Source organism: Arachis stenosperma, chromosome 5 (genome assembly GCF_014773155.1).
Source record: "Arachis stenosperma cultivar V10309 chromosome 5, arast.V10309.gnm1.PFL2, whole genome shotgun sequence".
Taxonomy (NCBI): Eukaryota; Viridiplantae; Streptophyta; class Magnoliopsida; order Fabales; family Fabaceae; genus Arachis; species Arachis stenosperma.
In genome coordinates, this window is record NC_080381.1 from 131,819,785 (window position 1) to 131,838,160 (window position 18,376).

Consider the following 18,376-nt stretch of genomic DNA (forward strand, 5'->3'; position numbering starts at 1 on the left):
TTTAATATATAATAGTATATATTATTTCTAAACTTATTTTAAGAATACATGTTAAAAATAATATTGGACACACTAACATGTGATGGTATTTAGGTGTGTCCAAATGTGTCTAAAAAAAATTTATTTTTTATTAAGATACGGTTAGACACAATACACACGCATGTCGAACGAATGTCGATAAGTGTCGTATCCGAGATATGTCCGATATGCTGATATGGCAACTCAACGAAGTGTCCGTACTTTATAGCTCACATGATGTTATGTACTTGGTAGAAACTTAGATGCACTCAACTTCATGTGAAGTTAATAGTTGAGAGCGTTAGATAAAAATTTAGTCAAATTAGTCAAATCATTTAATGGCTCTTAACTATCAACTTCCAATAAAATTGACGATACCTGAGTTTTGTGGTTCCAATTTTTTTGACATGAAAATTGAAAATTCAAAAGACTTTCTTTTTGGTTTTCCTTTTTCTTTTGTTTTATTTTAGGGATGGTAATTCTCCCGACAGAATAGGTATTTGCAGGAATTTATCCGCTGGAGAGCAAATTTGGAGAGCATTTTCTCTCCACGGGGGACGGGAACGGGAACGGGAATCCATCCCGTAAGTACTCATTTAATATCTATAAATATAAAATGATAAAAATAACCTTATATATTAGTTAAAACCTAAACCTAATTCACAATTTCACACCGTCACTTGACTACTCTCTCTCTCTCTCTCTCTCTCTCTCGTCACCACCTCCTGCAATCCAAACCTAATTCACAATTTCACACCGTCACTTGACTACTCTCTCTCTCTCTCTCTCTCTCTCTCTCTCTCTCTCTCTCTCTCTCGTCACCACTTCCTGCAATCCTTCTTCCTTCTCACTGCATTGCCGGCATTCTTCCTCTTAGTCCCTCACGTCATCGTCCTTTACTTTCCTCCATCACTGCCGCCGCTCACTTTCTTCCTCTCATTGTGTCGCTCGCTGCTCGCAGCTTCGTCCGCCGCTCACTTTCTTCCTCTCATTGTGTCGCTCGCTGCTCGCAGCTTCGTCGTCGCCTTCGCTTCTGCTCCGCGCGATGCCTCACGATATCAACGACAATTCTACTCCAACAACGCCTCTTCAGCACAACGCTTCAGCTCCACGACGCCTCTGCTCCGTGACGAAGCCTCAGATCTGCGATGCCGATGACAACTGTTCTCCAACGTCGCCTCTACTCAACGGAGACGATGACGATTCTGCTCCATAGCTGGTTTCTGTTGATTGATGAAATTGGTTTTAATATATATTTTGATTTTGTATTGATGAAATTGGGTTTAGGGTTTGATTTATGGGTTTAGGATTATGGTTTTGATTCTGTTAGTTGATAAATTTGAGTTCAGAGTTAGATTCTATTGCTGTAAAATTTGATTTAGGATTTGAATTTGTAAAATTAGGACATATACTGAATTTATTTTGAACTATTTTTGAAATTTTTATTGATTCTGTTTTTCTTTCCCTTCAAACCCGTCGATATTCGCGGATATCCAAAAATCCGGTGGGTTACCAGGTCCCTGTTACTCAACAAAGTATTCGTGCTTTATAGATGTTCGTGAGTTCGGAAGGTTGGCTGGTGACAGAGTACTTATGGGAACCTGAACGTGAACTTCCGACGAGAAGAGCTGCGTGCGCGATTTGTCGGTTGGTCAGTGGATGGGGCGACTTGCAAAGACACTCTGATGTCAAAGTAAGTGTCCGTACAATAAGGCAGCTAAATTAGAATTATGGTAACGTACCTGAGGAGAGGGGTAAGTCCCTCTCCTTTATTCCCATTCGTTGGGAGAACCCTCTCACTTGGACCTAACTCTTTAGAAACTTTTGCTAGCGGTCTAAATCCCATTCCAAGAGGTCGTGTCACGTGATGAGTGTCTCGTCATATGACCAGGTCATGGATCTGTTTGATAGACCTTCGATACTTATTGCGATGGACCAAAATAATAAATAAGCACATATTTTGAATATACTACATCTAATATATGAAAATAATTTAAATACATTAATTTTGTTTTGAAAAAATATCTGAAATTAATATAGTTTGTACTAAGATGTAAGACACTCTTTTAAGTAAAATTCTGATTTATTCATGAGAAAAGTGAAATTGTTTGATGTCTTCAAAAAAAATGAGTGTAAATACTGCAAAAGACTATGATCGAGTCTCTATACCCAAATTATTTGGACAAAATAAGAATAAATCTCAAATGGACATTGTTAGGTAAATTTATCTCAGATATTGTTAGGTAAATAATGACTTTTGTAAACAATGTGAATAATAAATTTTAAAATAGCTTAATAAAAAAATATACTATATTCTTAAATTATTTATCTAAATTTTAATATTAAAATAACCATCCTCTCATCTAATAAATTAAATATTCAATATATCTATTTTTTACATTATTTAATATTTTTATTGTTTACTTGTAGTTTTTCATCTTAAATACACTCGAAATTAAATTTATGTCAAATTGAGCCCATTTCGATTACTCTGCATCGAAATGTGTTTGTGTGGGTCTTACAAATTGACAAGGGAGTGGCCGAGTGGGGTATGTCGGTATGTGTCTATGTGTGTCAAATGATTATTAATGAGTGGGGTTTGGCCATCACACCACTTTACCGCTTAGACTACTTTTTTTTAATTGAATTTATTTTTTTGTAATTTTTTTAAAATAATACTCAAGAGTTATTAAAATTTATTATTTTTATTAATTAATTATTAATATTAAAAACATAAATTAAATTATATTATTAAATTATTAAACAAAAAAATTAAATTAATAATTAAAAATAATAATTAAAATTAATAAATTTTAATAATTTTTTACTATTTCTTTTTCCATTAATCTATCATGCATGATTAAAAAAAATTTACATGTACTTTTTATGTATTTTTATATTATATATTAAATTGATGCATTATTTTAGTATTATTGAATATAGTATAAAATTTATTTTACATTAATTTTACATTTTATCTTTAACTATCACTACAGCATATGTGGGATTTGGCGGCGGTTTTAAACTGCCGCAAAATCAAATACCGGCAGTTAACCGAAACGCCATAGATATGGGCGCTGGAATTGGATTTGGCGGCGGTTTTCAGCAACCGCTGACATAACCGCCGCTAAATCAAAATTTCGCAGTGCATTTATAGAAAATTGCCACCGTATTCAACTGACACAATTTGCAACATATTTACCGACAGTTTTTTAATATTTTTTACTATTTTTTATATAATGTTTTTTTACTACTCTTTTTAAGCATGAAGTTAATTTTTTATTTAATTTGTATTATCTAATGGAATCAACAATTTATGTTATAAAAAGATAACAATAATAAACATAATACACAAGAATCATCGTTATAAAATTATACAGTGTCAAAATAAAAAAAAAAGCAAATAATAGAAAAAAAAGTTCACAAATAGAAACAATAACATGTATACAATTTAGTGTTGTTTTGATCATAATTTTTTAGTATTTTTTTACTGAGTTTAATCTTCTTAATAGAATGAATAAATAACAATAATAAATAAAGTATATACTAATTTAAAAATACACGGTAAAAATTATACAAATTCAAAAAAAATTTCATAATTTATATAAATAATGAGTACTATATTTTATTGAACTGATATTGTTTTTTTTTTCTTTTTTAAAATAAAATAATATATAAATATTTGATTATCTATTAAATTAAAAAATAAATATCATTATTCTTATTTTGATATTGTTACTCTCTTTTTTTTATAAATTTATGCAAACATATACAATATAAATCATATATGAAGTGATATTATCAAAAATGAAAATAACAGTGTCATTTCCTTTAAAATTATACTTAATAATTTAATTTAACATTACATATTGTGCATAACATTTTGAATGAGTTAAAATGAAATCTTTACTGATATATTAATTTTAAATTTAAATAATGTCATTTTAATTTATAACTAGATTAAAATCAATATTTTTAAGCCTTAATAAATTAATAAAAAAAACAATACGTATTATATATGTGTTTTATATATTTTTTTCTTATATTTGAAAAGTTATAATTTATGTAATTGACACGATTAAAAAAATTAAAATTAAAATTATAAATTTTAATTTTATCTATGCATAATATGAATTATTAAACTTATTATAAAGAATTAAAATCTATCATTACAAACATGAGAACGTTATCTTATTATATTCACCTTCTTAACTCAAATAAAATTATTCAATTTGATTTATTATTATAGTGTTATACTTTTAATAGCATATAATAAATTATACTTGTTAATTAAATTGAATTGTTGTAATATTTATTCTCTTTAGTCTATACATATATGTATAATTTATAGTTATTTTAAAAATACTGAGATAATTATTAAAAAATATCATCAATATATTTTTTTATGAAACTTACAGTATATTTTTTAATATGATTAAAGATCAATAAATAATATTTGTCAAAATTGAATATTAATTAATTGTTTAAATTACCATATATATATATTTTTATTTTCATATTAGTTGTATATTTATTTTTGTTTGCTTTTAATTTTTAATACATAAAAGAGTCATTAAAAAACGTGACTTTAAACTTAGAATGGCTCAGTTTATTATTCTACAACACATGACTTGGGAAAAAAAGGTAAAAATTTTGCAATGCAAGTACAACATGCACAAACATAAAATTTTGAACCAATTTAAACCTAGAGAAAGAAAAGACTAGTTAAAGGTATTTTGTAAACTTTTCAAATGGCATGTTCACAATAATTTTACCAATTCATTCTGAACTATATAAATTATTTAATATTAATTAGAAAAAAGAATAAATAAGTTTCTGACTCTTTGACTCTTTAATTTAAAGATAAATTCGTTTTTCAGAATTGAAAAATACAACATTATCCATCACCTTACAAAATGTGTGACATTTAGATTCTTCCATTAATTACTTGGTCAAAACATAATGAAATGAGCTGATATGTCATCCATATGTATGTTACGGTATTTATGTGGTCCGTTGTAAAAAAATTTGCAGACAGATAAGTCCCCAAACTTCAAAACGATATCGTTTTGTGATGAGTCCTCTTCGCTTCGCTTCTTGATTCCTTCCCCCTATCTGAAGTATTTTTAAAGCTCCTTTGCCGCTGAATTTTTGTTCATAAATAAAGAAAAAGATAAATTTTCATATCTCAAATTTTTTATTAAAGAACAACTTTAATCAATGAAATATTTTTTTTCATGTCAATTTTCATAAAAAAAAAGTAAATTTAAAAAAAAAAACTCAAAAATCAAATTAAATCAAATAAACCTACCCACCATCAAAATTACCAGATACATGGGAATTAACTTGATTTAAGTAGTAAGCATTGGCAATGTGATTTGCTTACATTTAAAGTTGGTGATAGATATTGATAAAGTTAAGCTGAGAGATGGGATTTTGGTGCTTGCTTATAATCCAGTATCAAGGGGTGTGCTTAAAGTTGCAATATCTGAGGATGATAGTGATTCATGGCATGAAGTTGTTACATTGGAGGATACTTTGGGAATGAAATTCTCATATCGTGCGCTCATTCAAGCTAGTGATAGGAGAGTACATGTCACCTATACATATAATAGGACATAAATTAAGGTGCATCCTTCAAAATTCAAATTGCATTCCACTTTGCTTCTCTCTTTGGCATTAATGCATAACTATTATGCCATGTTCTTGTGTGTAACTTTCTTTGTTTTTTTATTTGGATACCATGTTATTTTTAATCCAAGATGATGCAGATTAATTTTAGATTGGATTATTGGAAACAAGAGCAAACAACCCTTTATGCTTTTAATTAGTGTTTCTTTTTTAATCAGAGAAAAATAATGAATTTTTCTTTAATTTGATTTTATTTAATTTAATTTGATTTTTAATTTTTTTGTCTGAAAATTGAGATATAAAGAAAAGATCTCATTAATTCAAGTTGTTTTTCAATGAATAATTTGAGATATGAAAATTTATCTTTTTCTTCAATTATGAACAAAATTTCAGCTATAAGAGAGCTTCAGAAATGTTCCAGACAAGAAAAAAATAAGAAACCAAACAAAAAGGACTCATAGCAAAACAACATCATTTTAAAGTCTGGAGACTTATCCGTCCTCAAACCTTTTTACAACGGATTACGTAAGTACTGTAACGGACATATGAATGACATATCAACTCATTCTGTTACGTTTTGACCAGATAATTATACAGAAAAATCTAAATGTCACGCATTTTGTAAGGTGAGGGATGATTTTGTATTTTTTAATTTTGAGAGACGAACTTGTCTTTAAATTAAAAAGTTAGGAATTTATTTGACTTTTTCTCTATAATTTAAAATGATTATGAGAATTGGTATACCAAGTACAATGGTATACTAAAACTCGATCAAGTAGGGTTGCTAATCCGATCTGCAGCGAGTAGAGCAGACTGTGTACAGGGTTCTCGTGTGGGTGGAATAGAGTGCGGGCTGAGTCTCAATTCTATCCGACTAACTCGTATATATAAATGTTATATACTTGTATAAAAATATATTTAAAGTGAATGTTAAACCAAAATCTCTCTTTAAATGCAAAAGATTTTTAGCCACTAAAAAAAATTATTATTTAATAATTTAATATATTTTTTTATATAAAAGTTAGTTCTATTTTAAATTATCATTAAATTATATAATAATATTATATCTTTCGATAATTCACAGATAGAATTAAATACCCGTAAATTAAAAAATAGATAAGATTAGAATTAAGTGTAAATAAAATAAAATTAAATTTATATAAAAATCTTAATTTGAATAGAATTAAAATTAGATCCAAACTTTATCTTACTCTAGCCATAGTGATTCCTAATAATGTATGAATAGATGTAGCAGTAGATTATTTGCTACTGTCCGAGACATGATGAAACGTTGGAAAGTGAACTTCATGATTAAACGGGTAAGGTTTTAAATCGCCCATCCAAGATTAGGTGAACCTCATGACCAATCATTCTATTGAATTCGTGAATGTCTTGAGATTTGCGGTTGCTGCTGGAATTCAACATTTACTGATTTACCAACAAACATGAAAATTACAAAAGCAACAAGAAGAAGAAATATAGCAGAATGGAACTGAAAAAATGAATTTGATAGTCCAAAGCATAGTAATTATTGAAACAATTTAGATCGGTCTAAGTGATTAGTTTATTTAAGACAAAATAAAATTAAACTAATTAATAATTATTATTAGTTAGTTTCGATGGGTTTTGTTAACAAATTTCCTAATGATAATAGTATACAAGAATAATTTAGGCCAGTCACTTGCTTTTAAGTGGATGATCAACAACAACAAAGAAATTGTTCGTTATAACTTGATAGTAACACGTACACGTGCACACACTCGTGAAAGTGGGTCGAATTATTCAATAGAGGTTCGTGGCTTGATTTATTTTAGATTTGGCTCAGTTTAATTTATTTTATTAAATAGATTAGATTTGAATTTTTCATTAAACCTATTAGTTAAAAAAGATAAGATTATGATTTAAAAAAAGCCTATAAAATTTATTAGGTCGGCTCGTCAAAATATTTTATTTTTAAAAATAAATTATTTTTAATTTAGACTTTTAACTATTTATGTATATTAAACGCAAAATAAAACTAAAAAAATTAATAGTCAATATTAATTAAGATTGTAATTTTTTGTTTAAAAAAAATTTATGAATTGAAAATATGATTAACGATTAATATATAAATAAATTATATTTTACAAATTATAAATTATAAAATTTATAATACATTTAATATCAATCTAAAATTTTTAAGTTTATTGTTTTAAATTATAATTCATGAAATAAGCATTTTAAATAAACTTATAAATTTGTGAGACTTTAAACAGATTGAACTCAAACCTAAAAAATCTTATAAAAAAATAATAAACTTAAACTTAAATCATCTATTTATTTACAATATAAACCAGTCTCGCCAAAACTAAAACTCAATTTGACATTTCAACCCTATATATAAGTACGACAAAAGTCGTTATCTTTATTATCAAAATTATAAAACCTTCTGTGACTTACATCTCAAAATTATTTTTCTCTAAATTTAAAGCTTCATCCTTCTTCTCAGTGTGTTTAATTTCTATTCCTTGGTCTTCTCTTTCTTCCGTTGTCTTGCTCGTGTCTTACTTCGCATTTAAAATTGATTAAGCATGCCTTATTTATGAAATTAATTTGAGATTTATATTTTGATATTTTGATAAAAAAATTTTGAAAAATATAAGTTGTAGAATATTAATTTGTATATTATTTGTTTTTAGATTTTTTATACAAATAAATATATAAAAATATTATTTTTCTAAATACGCATAAAAAAATGATTGTCAAAATATGCAAAGCCATTTTATTAGTAGCATATGCTAAATAAAAATGCACGTCAATTCTTCTATAGCACCCACAAAAATGGGTAATAGCATTACTAAAAACAAGGGTTTAGCTACGGAAAAATTTATGGCTAAATTTCAAAAACGGTGACAATTGCACTTTCGCAACAAATGAACATTTGTGGCTAAAATGAACATCCGTGGTTAAAGAGGGTGATGCGTTTTTAATTAGCCATGCTTTTTTTAATTAGCCATGTTTTTTACTCCGATAGCCACAATTTTAACAGCCGTAGAGACATTTTGTTAGTCATAACTTTGACACGTTTAGACACACTCTTTTCTGTGGCAAAATACAAGGATACACAACAAAATAATGGTTTCTGCCACACTTTACCTGCAATAAAATTGGCCAGGTCAGACTTTTTTGCCATACTTTTTTCCATAGCTAACAATAAAAGTTAAATTTAAAAAAATATCATAATAAAAATGCTCGTTAATATAAAATTATTACATCATATAATATTAAAACAATTACATTTCTATACGTATTATCCATAGTATAAAAATATGAAATTAACTAATACTTAGTATTGAAAAGCAAATATCCTAGATTAAATAGGTTTAATGTTAAAAAAAATTACCCAATGAAACTATTACAAAATAAATATCAGGCTTTAGTAAAATAATACAGAAAACTAAAAGCCTGAAAGTACCAAGACAAAATGAATTTATCAAGCTCTGCATTTCTTGTTATACAGATAATCTACATGCAAAAATATTTTCAGGTAAATAGCAAAAAAACACATAACTTCAGCTAGGGGTGCACAGACCCGGCCCGGCCCGAAGGCCCGGCCCGGTTCCGAACACTTTAGGGGCTAATTTGGTGTGATTTCATCGGGTTTAGGGCCGGGTAAGGGTCTCAAAAATAGACCCAGTCATTATTTAGGGTCGGGTCCGAGCCATAGCTCGGGTCACCCGAAGTCCTGATGGCCCGGTCATCATACACAATTAATATTTTGTGTTATTAGTGATGGATCATGACTATTCTTATGTGAAATTTAAGTATTGTAAACTTTATTATTTTGTATTATTAGTACTATAAGTTAATGTTTTATGTTTAGAATGCATAAGACTTTAGACTAATGCATAATATTATCTTATTTGTATTGATTTAAATATTTGGTATTATTAGACAATATTAGTATTGATTGTGGTTTTGCTTTAGTATTGATTGTGGTTATGCTTTAATTTTAAAGAAGGGTTGGTTCTTGTTATATTTTTCTAAGTGAATTTTACCATGTTAAATAATGGTTGGAGTCTTGGAAATTTGGATATTTTTACATGCTAGCTTACAAGAAGGTATCAACGTAATGTAATGTTAACGGCCCGGTTTTCACCCGGTATAATTGTGGCCCGAAAGTGTATTGGTTTCATCGGGTTTAGGGTCGGGTTCGGGTCTAATAAATAGAGCCGGTGTATATTTCGGGTCGGGTTTGGGTCACATCAAACCCGGCTTCACCCGGCCCATGTGCACCCCTAACTTCAGCCACTGAATTATACACTCCGTCGATACTCCAGTTACTTTCTATGCTCCAATAAAATCTGCTAAGTAAGACAGAGATAAGAAATTAAGCTAAGAAATTAATAGGCCATGATTTGACTTCTTCAAAAATGATCAGAAAAATTAAGATACAACACTTACTTCTCGAATGTAATTTGCAACTGCTTTGCAGTCTTCAGTTATCAGTTGCATAACATTTTTTAAAATGTTAATTGATAATTTAGAATCTATCTACAGTCAACAATAAAAGAAATAATGCATATTGGAATGACAAAAAAAAGTCTAAAATTAATTTACATTGTTAACTAAAAGAAATATAAAAAATAAAAGAGTAAAGGACATTTTCGTCCCTGACCTTTTTTTTCACGGACATTTTCGTCCTCAAGGAATGGAAAATACATTCAAGTCCCTGACTCCTGAAAAACGTAGACATTTATGTCCTTCTGTTGAATTCAACCGTTTGCACTGAACGGAAAAGGATGAGCTGGCAGAGGTGGCGCTGAGGTGGCCGTAACGGAGGACAGGTGGCATGGAGCATTTCGTAACAGGACGTATAAGTCCCTGGAGACAAAAACGACGCCGTTTTTGTAACCTCCCCCAATTTCTCTGCATTTTCTTCTTCCTTCGTCCTTTTTCCCTTCCATTCTTCTTTTTCGGCCCCTGCCTCCATCACCACTGCACAGCGGCACCTCCGTCAGCCACTATCAACGCTGGTGAAGCTACTAGAAGCTTAAGCAACTAAAAGATTCCACCATCATAACTTTCACCTTCTCATGTCCCTATCGTCTTTTCGTTCCTTTGTACCCATTTGGCACCACCGTGCTTCCAACCACCGGAGCTTGGACCTCTTTGACGTCACGCAGCGTATGAAGTTGCCGCCGCCTCTCAAATGCTCCGCCGCAGAACCCGACCAGGAAACCAAGGTTCCTGCCACTTGCCTTCTCTTGAATGTGTTGCAACTATTTGATGGTGCTTGCAATTGAACTGTTCTATGATTTGATTCTGTTAGGGTTTTGGCTTGATGTGTGTGTTTGCCATATTGTTGTTTTATGTGTGATTCTTTTTGGTCTCTGGATTTTGTGGTGTGAAGGGTATTATTTGCAGGCAATGTGTTTGAAAGAATGTGTGAGTGACATTTTTATGTTTTGTGTTTGATAGGTGTTCCTCTTCCTTTGGTTGGGATGGTGGCGTATGGCTTGGTTGCGGCGCTTGGTCTGCAATTGGCCACAAATAAGATGTTGCCTTTTGGGATTGGCAGGTCCAGCTCCCAGCTCATGATGTTCCATTCTTTTTGAGTGCTTTCTCAGATTTGCAGCAGCATTGATTAGTCAGAAATTTGACTGCTGGTGGCCTAACAAACATGTGAATTTCTATGAAACGATACTGAACTCTCTCTTGTTGAGTAGCTCATGTCCTTTATCTTTGTACAAGGGTTGAAGAAGTTCGTATAATTTTAGGCTTTTAGTTGTTGTGTGTTGGAATAATGCTATTCTTTTAACTGTTTTTACATTTCCAAATCTTTTGTTCCTCTTAATCTAAACGTTGTCTAATCCGTTTATGATGATGTACAGGAATACATACAGTTATTCTGAACCATCATGGGCAATAGTCCAACACCATTTTAACTTCATTCCACGATATATACACATTCTTTAAGATTATTGTCCGAAGTTATTCTTTATATATAGTTGAATATATTCATGATTATCTGCTAGTTCATGATATGTTATCCCATCTTATTTCTTGTGTTGTAATTATAGTGCTTGACCACAGCGCATGAAGATTTATAGTGATATGGGATTATATTAAAATCAAATGTTTCTTGTACTCCTTTTTGAGTATGGAAATGCCTTGTACTCTTTCTGAGTACTTTAAATATTGAAACCCATCATGATATCTTAACTCAAATATCATAATAAGTCTAGTATATATAAAACCTACAATGCTACATGTTTGGAGACTTTATAAGTATCTGTCGCTTGAAATCCTTTAGATGGTTGGCTTCTTATCAAGCCATGTCTAAATTTGTTATAATATACTTGGCATTAAGTTGTGAACATTGCAATTCTTATGTAGATCTTTTGTACAAGGATTACAACTTTGATCAGAAGTTTAGCTTGTCAATTGCTAGCACCATTGGATTGGTAATGTTTATCCTTATTTCTGTTATTACTTTTTTTTTGTTTAATTAGGTTAATTTTTAGATTTTCTTTTTAATTGATGCTTACTAGATACAAAATCTCGTAGCTTCAATATGACATAATTTTAATATCACAACCACAATTGTGTGAACACTACATAATTTCAAATAATATATAAATTCATGACTGTTTATTTGATTTTTTATTTTAATTTTATTGGATTATGAAACATTTATTATTGTTATTAATTCGTTAAAGATACTCATGATATTCCATTCTTTTTGAGTGCTTTCTCAAGTTTGCAGCAGCATTGATTAGTCAGAAATTTGACTGCTGGGTTATGAATGTTGTTCCTGTTAGTAGCACAAATTCCATGTACTGAAAGAGCCTCTATATCAATTCCCCCAAATTGCCTTTACGATCTTGTTAGTGTTTTGTAATATTCTGCAATTTTTATAATTTAGGTGTGAAGCATTTGACACCTACCGAAGAACCTATGATAATGTCTATGTGTTGGATTTCAAGACATTGCCAAGGCAATGGGGTGGCAAGTCACATTGAAAGATACATCTGAGGGGCCTCATGCTAGTTATAGAGTATTGGTGTGTGACAAGCACCTGCTACATGCTTGAAACAAAATGGGAGGGTCAGCTTAGCAGAGAGAGATGAGAGAAAGTGAGGAGAGAGAGAGACTAATGGGAGTAAGGGAGTGAGAAAGGGAAGAAGACACGAAAAAAGAGGAAGGATGAGGTCGTCGGCGTTGATGGTGGCTGATGGAGGCGCGGCTGTGCGGCGGTGATGGAGGCAGGGGTTGAGGAAGAAGAATGGAAGGGAAAAGGAACGAAGGAAGAAGAAAAGGGCAGATGGGGGAGGAGACGAAACGGCGTCGTTTTCGTCTCCAGGGACTTATACGTCCTGTTACAAAATGCTCCGTCTCCAGGGATTTATACGTCCTGTTACGAAATGCTCCATGCCACCTGTCCTCCGTTACGGCCACCTCAGCGCCACCTCTGCCAGCTCATCCTTTTCCGTTCAGTGCAAACGGCTGAATTCAACGGAAGGACATAAATGTCCACGTTTTTCAGGGGTCAGGGACTTGAATGTATTTTCTATTCCTTGAGGACGAAAATGTCCGTGAAAAAAAAGGTCAGGGACGAAATTGTCCTTTACTCAATATTTATTTAATCCAATGATATTTAGAACAGATCGAATCAGATATGCAGATATAAGGCATTTTAAATTTGAAAAAAAAAAAGAGAAGAAAACCTGTGCTATTAATTTTGTTTTCTTGGATATACTATTTTTTTTGGGAATGTTTTTTTTCAAAAATATTATTCATACATTATTTTTTAAAACAATAGAAATAAGATAACCAATACAATAAAAAAAGAAATAAGACAACTTAACAAATAATATACTTTTTTATTTTTAGTCGGATCTATCAAATCAAATCTATAGATGTGATTAGGGGATGAAAAAAGAACAAGCGATCTGTCATAGGCCTACAACCTAATCTGTGTTTGGTCTTACCTTTTCTAGTCTGACAGAAAATAAGTCCATCTCCAAATTGTTTTAAAAGTTTATAGGTTGTTTGGTGTGGTCTGTCCGCCGACTTAGGCATGTGAAAATATATAAATGTATTAAGTCAAAAATTGATTTGATACTATACGATGACAAATATAATTAACTATTTTTCTATTATAATTAACATTTATGATGAACAATGTAGGAATCAATCATATTCTATCAAAAAAGTAAGAATAATGCATATTAATAAAGATTTTATTGAGGAAGAATCAAGTTATAATTGAAAGGATCTACTGCACTTCCTCCATGTATGACGAAACAAAGAAGAAAAGTTTTGCTCAATAAGGACCAACGGCCATGTAGCCTAAATCATGCAACGGCTAGCTTGTATCATGGGAATTTGTTTCCATACCATTCATGAAGAAGATCAAGTCTTATATATGAAAAGTTTATCAAGGATGGAAGGAACCTTTTCGTACAGATCACATTGAGAAAAATCAGATTTTAGTCATTGTATTTTGAATGTGTTCTTCATCTCTTGCGTCTAGAATTGAGAGTTATTGAAGGAAACAAAAAAGCAAAGAGAATGTTCACACAAAAACGGTATATTCATTTTGTTTGAGAGTTGTGTTTGAAAGTGTGCTTGGTTGAGTACACTTGGTTTTTCTTATTTAGGTTGGGTTAGCACCTAGATGTTGAACTAAGTTTGAGTTAGCTTAAGGTGTTAGGAGAGTGTGAGTTTTTTGGAATTAGTAGCTGTAATTCGTTTTTTATTATAATGAAAATTTTACCATTATTGTAGTAGAGATTAGATGTAGGTCATATTGTATTTTGTGACTGAACTATGATATATCGTGATGTTACTCTTCTTTTTCCTTAAAATATGCAATCTTCAGTTTCGTTTTGTCCTCTGCCGCGAGATGAGATAAAAATGAAAATAATATCCTAAAACCTGTTTTCTTCTTTATCTCAAAAAGTAGTTCTTTAATTCAACCTCTTTATTTCTCAACTTACTTAAAAACCTTCAAAATATATAAGTTTATTATACTAACAGGTATAATGGTAAGAATTTTAACTTATATCCTTTATTTTATTTAAAAATTTGTATCCACTTGACTAAATATTTTTTAAATTACATATATACATTTTTATTTTTAATATATTTAATATTTTGGATTTTGTTTGATTATTTATTTATTTTGTTATTTTTTATTTTTTAAAATTATCAAACTTTTTAACAGCCTTTAGATCAGGCTAGATTTTATAATAGGCTAGACTTAGTATTGAGTAAATAGTCTATAGTACAGGTCAAGTCCATGTCGATAAACCTTATTGCCTTATTGCATGCCTATATTATTAAGGATGAAGCCTAGCATGTAAACCACGAGTAATTAATAGATAATTAACTAATAAAGTAATTATTATTTTAAAAAATTAAAAAATGATAAGGTAAGAGAGTAAAAATATTTAAAATACGAATTTTAACACTAATTTTAAATATTTTGACCTAAAACCTAGTCAAAAGACCGAAGCAATTGGACCGAGCCCAAGGCCCCTCGTATAAGAGCCAACACTTGGCTTCTCTTCCCTCATATGTAATGGAATCATGCTAAAAGAAGAGAGTTGAAGGAGAGAACCCTAACCCCAAATCATCTCCACTTTGAAATCCTTCAAACTTTCAATCTGGAGCCCCGATTGACGCGCTGTTAGCGGCCATGCGTTCATCTCAAAATTCTCTTCAAATGCATCAGAACAAAGTAGTAAGGAATTTGAGATTTTTCACCCAGTTCTCACCCCCTTTCAAATTCGTGATTTTGAATTTTTGATGTTGATGGATTTGGTGTTTTTGATGATTTAGGTGAAATCTAGCGGTGAGTAATTGTTAGGTTTAACCCAAATCATCCGTGGGTAAGGTGAAAAACTTATATTCCTTTTGAATTTTTTATTTTTATGAAGTTAGGTATTGAAATTTTGGATATGTATGACATTATATGGTATTAGATTGAATTCATGTGAAAGTAAAGTCAAAGTGGTAAATTGGAACAAAGTTGTGGTGGATGTAAGTTAGTTGAGTTGATGTGAAGATCTTGAGGCTTGTGGAGGAGAGAATTTTGAGGTGTTTCGAGCTTAGGGAGGAATCAGTTAAGGTATGTTTTTAGTTTCTCATAGTATCGTGTGCATAGGAAGCTTCTTGAATGCCGCTAGTTGCAGCTTGTGATCCAGTTAAATGCTGAGAGATCATATTTACATGTTGAGTCAAGCTCTTGTTCTGAGCCAGTATGGCATTCAGAGTGTCAACTTCCAAGACTCCTTTCTTCCGAGCTACCCCATTGTTCGTAGGGTTTCTCTTAGAAGTATACATAAACTGATTGTTTGCAACCATTTCAATGAGTTTCTGCGCCTCTGTAGGCGTTTTCTTCAAGTGGAGTGATCCACCAGCAGAATGGTCCAAGGACATCTTGGACATCTCAAATAGACCATCATAGAAGATACCTAAGATAGTCCATTTTGAGAGCATGTCAGGAGGACACTTCCTAATCAATGGCTTGTATCTTTCCCAAGTTTCATAGAGGGATTCACCCTCTTTTTGTCTGAAAGTTTGAACTTTCACCCTGAGCTTACTCATTTTCTGAGGTGGAAAGAACTAGGCCAAGAAAGCATTGACTAACTTTTTCGAAGAGTCTAGGCTTTCTTTAGGTTGAGAATCCAACCATATCCTAGCGCTGTCTCTAACAGCAAAAGAAAAAAGCATAAGCCTGTAGACTTCAGGATCCACTCCATTGGTCTTAGTAGTATCACAGATTTGCAAGAATTCAGATAAAAATTAATGTGGATCTTCCAGTGGAAGTCTATGAAATTTGCAATTCTGTTGCATTAGAGAGACTAACTGAGACTTAAGCTCAAAGTTATTTGCTCTAATGGCAGGTATGGAGATACTTCTTCCATAGAAGTCAGAAGTGGGTGCAGTAAAGTCACCAAGAACTTTCTTTGCATCTCCTCCATTATTCTGTTCGACTGCCATGTTTGTATTTTCAGTTTCTTGTTCAAAAAGTTCTGTGAGATCTCTTCCGGAGTGTTGTGCTTTAATTTGTTGCAAACGCTTCCTTAGGGTCCTTTCAGGTTCAGGATTAGGATCAAAGAGAGGTTCTTTATCTCTGTTCCTGCTCATAAACAAGAAAAAGAAGACAAAAAAAGAAAGAGAATGAGGGCTCTATGTCAAAGGATAGAGAACTCCCTGTGAGATGTGAAGACGAAAGAAGAATGAGGGTAGAAAAATGAGAAGAAGAATTCGAATGAAAGGGTAGAAGAATTCGAAAATTTAAGAATTAAAAAGAAAAACTAGAATTAAAATATTTTTATTTTTATTTTATTTATTAATTGAACTAAAAAGATTTGAAAATTAAAAGGGGGTTTTCGAAAAAGAATAGGGAGAAAGAAGTAAGGAGTTTTCAAAAATAGAAGATAGAGGAATTAGTTAGAAAATTTTGAAAAAGAGGAAAGAAAAAATAAGTAACTAATTAAGAAAGATTTAAAAATAAGATAAGATAATTTTAAATCAATTAAAAACAAGTAACTTATTGGTGAGGGTTTGGTATTTCGTTTTTTAATTTCAGAGTTAGAATTTAAGATTTATGGCAAATCAATTAATCTATTTTGTGATTATTGTGTTATATTTTTACTCCTATTACAAATTTTATGGTTCATCAGTTTTATTAAATGGTTTGAATTATATTTTATTGACGCAGAGAGTCATTATTGTTCAATTTTTTTTAAGTATTAATCATCATTTGACATAGTTTATTGGTATAAATGCAATTTTTTATAAAGTGAATATGAATTTAAAAACAAGTTATGTAGGTCAAAACTATGTAACAAATTAACAATTGAATCTATCTTAGAAATCACCGAGATTGTTGTAGCTTCATTTTGCAAAATTTATTCTTAATATATAAAAGTAGATACATAAGCATGCACCACATTACTTCTAAGTAATTCCTTTTATTCTACTAACGCCATGTCAGCAATATTGCTTACGTGGCAAAATTTTAGAAACAACCAATCAAATCTTGTCAAATTTTAACCACTCAAATCTTGCCAAATCAACTTCTATTTTCAAATTAAAAAAAAAACAAAAAAGCAGAATAAAAAACAACAAAAACACAAATTAACATTTACCCCAAAAAAACCTCTGAAAACCAAAGAGTTCATTACTTTTCTCATGCTTCTCGCCTGAAAATTCCTTACTCTTCTCATGCTTCTCGAAACCCTCTTCTTCTTGGCACCTCTCCGTACCAAGATCCTATTTCCTCCATGCTCTTCTGGTATGAGCCATTGTGTTTTTCTCGAATCAAATTTTACTCTTCTCATGCTTCTCGAAACCCTTTTCTTCTTGGCACCTCTCCGCATTGCATCAATTGCAGAAACTAGACCAACTAAGAAAATTCGTCCAACGAAGAAAATTCGTGCCAAGTATTTTCCTAAAGATTACAACATTGAGGTAATTTTATATAAGAAATTAAAAGTAGATATACTTAACTTATCTTTTATCTTTTTTATTCATAAACTTATTCTTTACCAGTCGTTTATGCTTGCAGTACTTGATTCCATATCAATGGCATTTCAATAAACTCATGAGAATATATCTTCTATAAAGTAAGTCATCTCTTACACATTGTGAGTCGATGAATAATTTCATACCAAACTCCTTTGAAAAAACTTGCGATAATATATTTCTTCATAAGTAATTAATTTCTTAC